Source organism: Amblyomma maculatum, chromosome 11, assembly GCF_055883805.1.
Source record: "Amblyomma maculatum isolate TAMU_Amacu chromosome 11, ASM5588380v1, whole genome shotgun sequence".
Taxonomy (NCBI): domain Eukaryota; kingdom Metazoa; phylum Arthropoda; class Arachnida; order Ixodida; family Ixodidae; genus Amblyomma; species Amblyomma maculatum.
The window spans coordinates 43,254,330-43,265,404 of NC_139354.1; the positions used below are offsets into that span (position 1 = coordinate 43,254,330).

The 11,075-nt window shown below is 48.1% G+C and overlaps 1 non-coding gene across 1 annotated transcript; it reads left to right on the forward strand.

Annotated features, from left to right (window-relative positions):
* Positions 1 to 976: 976 nt before the first annotated feature.
* Positions 977 to 1,060, forward strand: TRNAL-CAG (transfer RNA leucine (anticodon CAG)). Its single transcript has one exon. It is a non-coding gene; the product is annotated as a tRNA-Leu (tRNA).
* The last annotated feature ends 10,015 nt before the right edge of the window (positions 1,061 to 11,075 follow it).

Consider the following 11,075-nt stretch of genomic DNA (forward strand, 5'->3'; position numbering starts at 1 on the left):
TCTTGACTTGTTTCAAATTTGTTCTCTCGACTTGGTTCAGTCAGGATGACCATGATCATGTTATTGGGCCTGCACAGTATCAGGCGATCCAGAATGGCTTTCAGGCATGCAGACGTTGATGCGAGGAAACTACGGCAGCATGTTCACGAAGCCGTTGCGAGTGTTATTGAAGTTCTCAAGACACAAGACGAAGTGCCTGAGTGGCTTCCAAGAATGGAAGGGTTGCTGCAAATGTGTGTGTGTGTGTGTGTGTGTGTGTGTGTGTGTGTGTGTGTGTGTGTGTGTGTGTGTGTGTGTGTGTGTGTGTGTGTGTGTGTGTGTGTGTGTGTGTGTGTGTGTGTGTGTGTGTGTGTGTGTGTGTGTGTGTGTGTGTGTGTGTGTGTGTGTGTGTGTGTGTGCGTGCGTGCGTGCGTGCGTGCGTGCGTGCGTGCGTGCGTGCGTGCGTGCGTGCGTGCGTGCGTGCGTGCGTGCGTGTGTGTGTGTGTGTGTGTGTGTGTGTGTGTGTGTGTGTGTGTGTGTGTGTGTGTGTGTGTGTGTGTGTGTGTGTGTGTGTGTGTGTGTGTGTGTGTGTGTGTGTGTGTGTGTGTGTGTGTGTGTGTGTGTGTGTGTGTGTGTGTAAAATCTAATAATAAATTAGGTTGGTCTGAAATTAGGCAATAAAAAAAAATGAGGAGGGGGTTCCATATGATTCAGTCATGCTAATAGGCCTCCACAGTATATGGCGTTCACGCATGGCAGCACATCCCTGTGATCCTGATGCTCATCCTGCACGAATCTTTTCCGCGAGGCTCTCCATTGGTTTATCGTGATTGTGAAGTTTGACTATGATAATCCTAAGTGGTTGCCAAAGGTAGAACCTTTGATGGATCTAAAGGAATTTTAGAACAACGAAGCCAGCCCCTGGCAGGCTTATTATATCAATGTACTGTGTGTGTTTGTGTTATCTTGCAAAAGTCAGGCAATGAAGAAAAAAGAAGTCAGGATGGCCGAGCGGTCCAAGGCGCTGCGTTCAGGTCGCAGTCCGGTATTCCGGGCGTGGGTTCGAATCCCACTTCTGACAAATTTTTATCACTTTGTAGCTGCAAGACAGAAAAACTCGACACATTATTTGTTTTTGCAAAGCGAAGCAGTTGAACCCCTGAAAATGTAATAGTCGATATGCTGTCGCTTCATCTTTTTTTTTTCATTTTCTTTTTTTTTTTTTGTGATGGGTGAAAATGTGCGCGGCCAGTGGGATTTATAATTGCACTCATTTGCGCTTAACATTGCGCAAATTTTGTAATGGTTGCACTTCATTATGAGGAGCATGAACCTACGCGTGATTCGGCCTCATTGCCTCCGCTATCTCCCCATTGTTCAACTGCGATAAGCCGCTAGGTCGGCTCCATAGTTCAAGCACAGGATGTGTGTCGCTTCTCGATAGTGGCGTCCATCAATGATGGCTTTTCAGCTATTCGGGAAAAAAGACCACAGGCGAGAGGTCCACAGAATTGTCCTTGCCAAGCAGAATTTGGAATGCAGACAGCCTTATAGTGCTTCACTGCTCACATAGTTGATGTTCTATTTCAGGACAATGTTCTATTTCAGGACATTGTTGAACGTCATGAAAATTCTTGCGCCCAAGAACATAAATGAGCAGCCCATGGTAACCGATCTCAGTGTAATTAAAGGAGCAATTATTTAGGGTGGGATTAAAAAGCACAAGCTTTCTCTAATTGGACATATTAGCACAAAATAAATATCAGGTTAATAATTTCACCACTGTTTAACAGAAAGCATTGGTCACCAGCACTGCCACCGAGTTAACCTTAAGCTTACTCAGCGTCGAGCCAACGGTTTTGAAAGCTTTAAATTTTGACATTCCAATGAATAATTAGAGGGTCTCTTAGATATCTCTTATAAAGAGAACGGTGACACCCTACCTCTCCTCTCCTATCATTTGCCTCTCATCGCGTGCATCTTTTTGGCTTTCGTTGTAGTGCTACACATAACTATAATTGGTTTACAGGAATGCAAAGGCGCCGTATCTGTCACACTTTCTCTGTCAAGTGTCTGTGGACGGTACACCATTGCTCATGTCGCGTGGCGTTCCTTGGTGCGCGTTCAAATGTGGGATTGCACCTGGCAGGAACGCCGGACAAACCACATCTCGCGGAATATGACAGCTCTCGCGTGCAGATCTTGCGCACAAATATCGCGCACGGGATTTCGTTCCACGAACCTAGAAAGGCTTTCGCCTTTAAAAAACATTGGCTGCGGCTTAGCTTTGGTCTTATGTGTTGTATCCCACATAAATGTGTCGCATTACTTCGATATTATAGTTGGTGGTGGCCTGGTGTTCTGTTTATACGTAATTAAGCAAAATGTCGCCCAATTCACTCCCTAATACCACAGCAATCTGATAAATGCGTTTTTATACACTTGAAGAAATTGTTAACGGAGGCTCCGCTACAAATTACGCACTCAACGAAGATTAGCGGATCGTTATGCCTTAGACAAGAAAGCATGATAGCGAATTCCTGGTGATAGTGTTCTTGAAATCTGGAGAGAAAAATCCCACCATAATATGGTGCTATTGCTTAAATATGTAAAAGCAAGATAACACACATCTTTTCTTCTTCCTAAAGCCTGGTAGGTTCCGAAAGCAATACACCTTGGCTACGCCTTAGCACTGCTTGTGGTTCTTCACTGGTGAATGAACACGTGGGTACAGTCAGCTTCGCTGTTCAGAGCATCCATCATGCTCCAGTCTGGATTATCGTCAGACGAGCAGGATTCACGAGACGATCGACGTTCCCGCTTAGCTGCATCTTGAGCACGCCGTTGAGTGAGACGCTCCTAACGCTGTTCATCTGTCTCCGTAGCTCGCCGTTGCTTCCTAGCAGCAGCGAGGCGACGCGTCTTCTCTTGCGGAGGCATGGCGACTGACTTGGCAGACGGTGAACGCGAGTATATACCCCCGGCTCCGCCACCTCCCTCTATTGTGGTGTCAAAGCGAGCGCAGCGCCTCCAACACAACGAACGCAATGTGCCGCGTCTTCACGCGTGGCTACCAGCCGCCGCTACGCGATGACTCCACGTTTCTTTTTTTTAATTGAGGTTCACGGGAAGGGAAAGGCGCAGTATCTGTCTGTGGACACCTGGACCGCGACGTAAGGAAAGGGAGGAAGGTGAGATTGAAAGTGGAAAGAAAGAAAGAGGAGCCGTAGTGGAGAACTACGGAGTAATTTCGACCACCTGGGGATCTGAATCGCACAGAACACGGACGCCTCTTCGTTTCGCCTCCATCGAAACGCAGCCGCCGAGGTCGGGTTCGAACCCGGGTACTCCGGCACAGCAGTCGGGCGTCTTACCACTGCACCACCCCGGCGGGGCACCTCCTGCCTCGTGCGGACAGAAGAGATTTATTAAAACTGATTTAAACTGATTTTATTTATAGGAAGGGAAAGGCGCGGTAACTGTCTCACTTGTTTTCTGTGGACACCGCCACCACACCGTAAGGGAAGGGAGGAAGGTGGGAGTTAAAGTGGAAAGAGAGAAAGAGGAGCCGTAGTGGAGGGCTACGGAGTAATTTCGACCACCTGGGGATCTTTAACGTGCACGGGCAGAAGAGAATAGTCTCTATTTTCTCTTCTGTCCGCAAAAAAAATGGAGAAGAAAGAAAAAGAAGAGGGAGAGAAAGACGCGCACCGCAACAACAGCCGTCGTCCACCACCGAAGCAGTGGCGGATGCAATGACGGCCTACAACAAATACAATTTGGTGGCAGGCTAGCCCCCGCCGCAAGCGATGGTGGCCTACCGGTCCCAGCCACATCAAGGCCAGGATCAGCCACCACTCACTACCTTCCTCCGTTTCTCACCCTGATATGACGTCAGAGGGCATTCTAAAGGTCAAACGTGGCTACCGGCCGCATCGGTACGAAAGACCGTTCATGAGCGTAGTATTGCTTTCTCAATGAAGTTCCGAGAACACTGCATATCTGCACTGGAGAAATGCGAAAGTATAAGGATTGCTGCTGAACATGGCCATTGTAGAGCTTTTCCTAGAAAGGCCGGGGCTCATGCCGCACAGTGGAAATTTTGTTTGGCGCTTTGGGCCACTAAACTGCGCAGAGGGGAAAGCGTCAGTTGCGCGGTGGTCTGCATCTCTTTACTACGGCACCTTTTTTTCTTTTTTCTCTGCCACCTTCCTCCTTTTGCTTACGACTCCGTTAAGATTGTGACAGATACTGCGCCTTTTCTTCCCTGTAAGCCAATTTGAAACGCCGCTGATGCCTGCTGCACTGCGTCTGCTTCGGCGATCAAGGATACGCCAAGTAAAAGGCTTTTCTGTTGTGAACTTCGTGTTCAAATTCGTTTGATGGGACTTACCTGTGGGGCCAATGATTTTCAATCTATGTTAAGCTTTTCGTCTTGCTCCCATACTCAAGCATAGAAAAAAAAAAACCTTTACTCCTTCGTTCATTCATCAGTGTATTTATTTGTTCTTTGACTCATTTATTTGTTCCCTCTCACTGATCAGAGAACAGTGGTTAATTCTCTCTGCAATTGTAGCACTTGGTTAGGGTCAAGTAATTACCACTCAACGAATGGTAAATCAGGTCTGGAACAAACATAAAACATGTATAAAAAAACTTTCTTAGGAGACAGCTCCTGGCAACTTAGTGCTCGTACATCACAGGTAAAAATGTAGCTATGACGAAGTCCTTTGGTAACTCAATATTTTACACAAGCGACATACAACGACAACAAACGACAGTGCGAGCAAGGGAGTGCTACGCCTGCCTTGTTCACACTTTGAAGCATTTACAAAATACCCCGAGGGTAGCACGCAAGACAGAAGCATTCGTCCTGCACAGCTTGGATTTAAGTCCGAAGCATTTTAAGTGTCCTCACGATCACACCAATATTTCCTTGAACAACAGCACCTTTACACTAGCACGACGGAGCCGCATCGAGAATTGAACCCCCGGTACTGTTCAGGCCTAATGTTCCGTAGTACACGTGCTCTGTAAGCAGGTACTGTCTGTAGGCCGGTCCACAATGGCGCGCGAAGTTGTCTGTATGCATGTTGCTCACCATCACACAAGCTATCCCTTGCGATGCTGAGCTGGACGGTCCGAGTATAGCGCTCAAGTCGGCCCGTGCCTTGAGTGTCGATGTGGTACCAGTCGCTTGGAACACAGCACGGCGGCCAGAATATCCCGGCGGACTGTGGGTACTGAAGTGAACGACACACGATCCCCTTATACTGTCTTTCCTGCAAAAGGTCTGTAGGTTACACTGTTCCTGGATAGATGATGTACGTACGAGAGATTGTGGGACGACGTTGCCCGTACCTACATTCACGTCTCCATAAGTTGTTGCTAATGCTAGGTCTTCCACGATGCACAGTTGTCGGGGGCTAATGCGGAAGTAATTTTGAGCGTACCGCCTAAAGAACACGTGGATATAGTCATTGACTCTAGAGCAGAACGCAGGAGACGAAACAGGTCCAGAAGGAAAAGACTTGTCCTTGCCGATAAAGAAGTAATTAACCAGATCAGCCACGTTATCCGCGAAGTCTGCGTATTGCCGTGATCTTGGCAGCACAAAGGAAACAATATTGTCATGCATGCCGTGTGTATCAAATATTTGCCGTACATTGCGAAAAAGAAGGGCCAGGACACTTGTAGCATCCGTGGTTCCACAGCCCGCACTGGGATTTACCCACTCTACGGTTATCCCGTCTAAGCGGTAATATGTCATAGCATGCATGACACTGCGCATTAAGCGTTGCATAGTAGCAGGGTCCCTACCTAGCCTCAAGAAATGCGGGGCATCTTGCTGGTGGCCGCCAAGTGTCAGTAGGATTTTGATGCGTGGGAATCCTAGGCGGTCCGTGATGTTACGAAGCTCGTGAAGGCCGTGATGCTGGTCAAAGTTTGGCACTCGGCTCGTCAGTGTTCCGTTCTCAATTCCCACCGACCAGTACACGACGTGAGTGCAGAGGGCAAACGGCAGGCTTTCGAACAAAAAGTGCCATCGAGATGCAAATGTACCTACTTGTGTGTTTTCGTAGGTGCAAAAGAAAGGCCTCGTGGGCTGAGGTGGTTGTGGGCTGGCATACTGAGGGCCTGGGCTTAGATTTGAGGGGGGCTGTGATATTACGGGTGGGATTAGACAGCGTTGAGGCACACCGCTCCATATATCAATTGTTGAAGCAGACTGCGTTGATGAAGTAGAATACAGTGGCGAAGCCTGCGCTGGCGCTGTTGACGAAGGATATGCGGGCAGCGGCGATGGCTGTGTTGGCACCATTGACGAAAGATTAGTGGGAAGCGGTGATGCCTGTGTTGGAAGCGTAGACGAAGGATATGTAGGCAGTGTGAATCCTCCTGCAACTCCCGGCCGATTGGCTCCACTGTTGTGCACTAGATAAGGGACCACCAGTAGCCACGAAGAGAACACGAGCGGGAACGTCAGGCCTGCGCATAGTATCCAGGCTTGCATGCATAGTCGTTCGTCCCGAGCAGTTTGTTCACTGCGGCTCTCAAACCTGAGCTCTGGAGAAGTCCAAGTCTGCTCTGGACTCGACTGGGGAGTTAAGGGCGATCTTCTAGGGCTCATGACGACGATCACGTCTGGAGCATCTGGCGAAGCTTCAGGGTGCAGTTGGGCGGCTGGCACTCTGGCAATGGGGTACACAGGAATTTCAGTGCCGAGGTCGCTAAAGTTCCATGACAGGCTGTGAGAGTTGATTGAGACAGTCTGATCGTCCTCGACCGACATCGTGTCGGATCGAGAATGGGACCGCCGCCAGAGCTTTCGAGTTCTTCTTCCTTCTCCACTGTTAGCACGCGCAAATGATCCTGTCACTGTTGCTGTTGTCCTGAGAGCAATTCTTGGAGTAACCGACCAGACTTTAAAAAAAAAGGATATATGGAGTTTATCTGGCATTTTTCAGCGTGGGCAAAAACAATTTTGAATAAGAAAGGAACAAAAAAAAGACAAATTGTCAAGCACTGACAAATTCATACACAGTAACTCATAACGTGCGCGGGATAACGATGATGTGAGGTCTGCAGCCAAGTAATATTAAAACAGAAGGCAACCGATTAGATACCAGTCGGAAAATTTAATTGACACAAAAAAAAATCTTGTGGCTCCAGCAAGAATTGTACTGATAAAGGTTAATTACAGTGAGCTCCTTAAACTAACACCTAGCTGTTTTGGACGGCTTCTGGAAGCAATTGCGAACTATGTGAAGCTGTGACAAATCGCAGTAAATGATCTATCGATTCCTGTTCATGGCAGTATGCCCAAGCGAGGGAGAGCGCCAAAGCCGACAAGTGCATATGAATGCAGCCGACATGCTCCATGAATATTTAAGGCGTCAATAACCATCATACAATGAAAAACGGCTTGTGCAATTAACACTATACCTCTGAGAAATTTTGCTGGTGTGGTGTACACTGCAGCCCGGAGGATAATTAATACGTTTCACTGAAGTCGGTTTTTCAATGCTCTCTGCAATTTCATTAACATCACACTTCTCTGATCCGGTACCTACGTCATACATATCAAGGCTCAATTTTGAGGCAGATCGTTAAAGAATGGGTTTGTGTTTAAGCTGCGAGGGTCGACTTTCGAAGCAAAGGATGAGCCAAAGATAGAGTCATGAGTGAGGTGAGTGCCACAGCAGAAAGATGGGGTCGATTAAATGAAGCACCACCGCCAGAAATGCGGTACACAATTGCTCTAGTCTAGTAGCGGACAGTGTATTTCCGCAATTGACTAATAAGCTTTCTTCTGGAACTCTATAAAATCCGCTCAAAATACGTCGTGGTAAACGTTTAACCTTTTGGGCAAAATTTCGCCAAAACCAATTTCAAGAAAATGCCAACCAATCTTCTTTTACGCCTAAGGATATTGTAAACGGCTCAAACAACGCAAAGTTTGCACACACTACCTGAGCGTATGAAGCCTAGATAAGTGAAATCCAAGAGCAAAAGGAGAACGGTAGGCAAAAATAAATTTACTTCAAGCGATGCGAACGAGCTTCATAATACCGTATGTACGCCTCAACACTTACGAGCTCAAGTCTATATAAAAACGATGGAATTCAGTGTTCTAAATAAAGCACTTTTCGAGCAACAAATTTCATGAACCCCTCCTCCAACGTTTCGCAGCTACGTCTCGGCGGTACGAACGCAAAAGACAATTTATTTGAAAAAACAAAGTTTGCAAACATTCTGTCTAAAACTTCAAGCCATAGCCAACCATCTGCAAAGTCGTTCGGACTTACTTTATGGCTCTCAAGCAACTGACACCAAGCCACGCAACCCACGCCCACCACGCTCGTAAAACTTTCCGAGGTGTGTGTTTGTGTGTGTGTGTGTGTGTGTGTGTGTGTGTGTGTGTGTGTGTGTGTGTGTGTGTGTGTGTGTGTGTGTGTGTGTGTGTGTGTGTGTGTGTGTGTGTGTGTGTGTGTGTGTGTGTGTGTGTGTGTGTGTGTGTGTGTGTGTGTGTGTGTGTGTGTGTGTGTGTGTGTGTGTGTGTGTGTGTGTGTGTGTGTGTGTGTGTGTGTGTGTGTGTGTGTGTGTGTGTGTGTGTGTGTGTGTGTGTGTGTGTGTGTGTGTGTGTGTGTGTGTGTGTGTGTGTGTGTGTGTGTGTGTGTGTGTGTGTGTGTGTGTGTGTGTGTGTGTGTGTGTGTGTGTGTGTGTGTGTGTGTGTGTGTGAGCGTGCGTGCGTGCGTGCGTGCGTGTACAAGTCTGTGTATGTTCAATGTCCTTTTTCCGTCCACGCACTCTGCTGTTTTGACCCTTGGAGTGAAAGAGTGTTGCTGATGGTCATTTTACAGGCTAGTTACAATTAGTGGAGATTGTTAGATGAGGCTCGAAAGCCCCAAGGGAAGCGTTGGCCTTGCGGCTCGGGTCCAGCGGAAGGCATCAGCAGACCCGGCAAATGGCAAGCCGTCTACTAGCATCACGTAAAAACGGCCAAAGAAGCAGGCCCAAAGAGAAAACTGACACGCTCAAAAAGCAGGTGTCTCGGCATTGTCTCGACGTAGTCTCTCGCGCGGCGGCAGCAGCCGCTGCGTTTTATACACTCTGCAGTTCAGAGGGAAAGTGAGGATTCATGTTACTGCGGAGCGGAGGAACCGCTTTTGTTGTTGTTGTTGTGGCTGTAGGAAGAAGGAAAAGAAAATGCACGGGCCTGCTACCGGCTCTGTAGCTGAGTCACCTCCACTGCCTCGTGTAGACATAAGAGAAAATAGAGAAGAAAAAAAAGGAAGAGGGAGAGACAGACGCGTGCCGCAACAACAGCCGTCGTCCACCACCGAAGAGGTGGCGGGTGCAATGACGGCCTACAACAGGTAAAAATTCGGTGGCAGGCTAGCCACCGCCGCAGGCGGCTGTGACCTACCTGTCCCAGCCCCATCATGGGAGAGGCATAATGGGAGGAACCTCTTGTTACCGACAGGGGCTATGGTCTCTCCCTCGAGCGCTGAGCTTGGCCAGTGTTTGCACACACACGCACGCACACACGCACACACATGACGACACGTGTAGCTTGGACACACGGATCACGCCGGTGGGCGTTGGGCGTCCGAATGCACGGCGCTGAAATGGCCGCAGTGCCCGTTGCTTCGACTGATGCCCTGCGTTTGCTGCATTTCGCTGCTGCCGTGTCGGAGGTCGCACATGACGGTAGTGAATCGTAACACGATGCTAAACATTTGTATCGCGTTTCTCAAACGTTAAGAGTCCACATCTGCTTGGTTCACGGCTGTGCAGTGTGGATGGTTATGGATTGCCAGCGCTCTGAAGCTTTAGAAGGTGAAAGAATCTGTGGTCCTTCATCTTCGGAAGGTTAGGACCTTAACTGATGCTGCAATGGCTAAATACAGCATTTATAAGGGAACTCCTACATTAAGGAACGTTTCTTCTATAAGATCCCAGTTGGCGGCCAAGTTTGATCGCCACTTTTTCGGCTGGCTACGCCTAAACATATCAAGTATTCGTATTTGGTCTACTATGGACTCACGTGTACCACACCACCCACCACGAAGTAATGGGAATTGGCATCGTACTATAACAGAATGGTGAGATGTCTGAAATTGAACATTTCGAAGCTCCACATGACCTGAAACACTTCGAATTGACCCTAAAAGCTTCCTTCCATATGGGTGCAAAACGAGACGACGAGGCTGTGTTCCCCTAATGTACAAGGAGAAGCGGGAGCCAAATTTTATTCCCCATAGTACCCTTCTGTCGAGGGGCCGTGAACAGACGCTACCATGAACACGATGACCCCCATCTACCCGTTATGCAGGAACAGATAGAACCTTATGCTGTATTGATTTGGATCATTTGTGCTTCTGTACGCTTTTTAGCCGATTTCGATATGAGTATCTTGAAGGAACAAATATGAAAAAGCACTGAACAGTTTGCAAGCCGAGCCAAAGTTTTAACAAGTTGATTCGTCTTCACCTTGGCCCAGACGAAGACAATCGAAACGTTGGCTCGACTTGCGAACTAAGGTTCCCTCTCTACACTTGTTCAGTGCTCTTTCATACTGTGTAGCCATTTTCTTTCTCTCGTTCTACCTTGCAGACCAAACGACATTCGAACAGCTGTCAGAAATTGTTTAGGAACATTTATATTTGGCACCGTATACGCAGGAGGAAGTGGTGAAGCGACGTACATTTAGTTTAATGTAAAATAAATATTCGGTTATTTTGCTTACACTGCCCTCCGCTCGCGTTAATCCAATGTTGAATACCATTCGGTGCAATCGTAGCCTTGTGTCCCGGATCTATTCACGCGGCTAAGCATAACGTTGATGTCTCCTATGAGAAACCTATGAGAAAGGTTTCCAGGCGACTCTACCTTCATCATTGACACGCTTCCTCACTATGGATGATGCCACTCTGCTTCTCACAAGAAAGGAGCACCTCCGGCGCCGCACACGTGCTCTTGTCCCACCGTGTGCGATAACCCTCACCAGCGGTCTTACCCGCGCTGAGGAGGTTGCGCTGCGGAGGATCCGGATCGGGGCTGCCCTCACACCTGCGGTGACACGAACATGG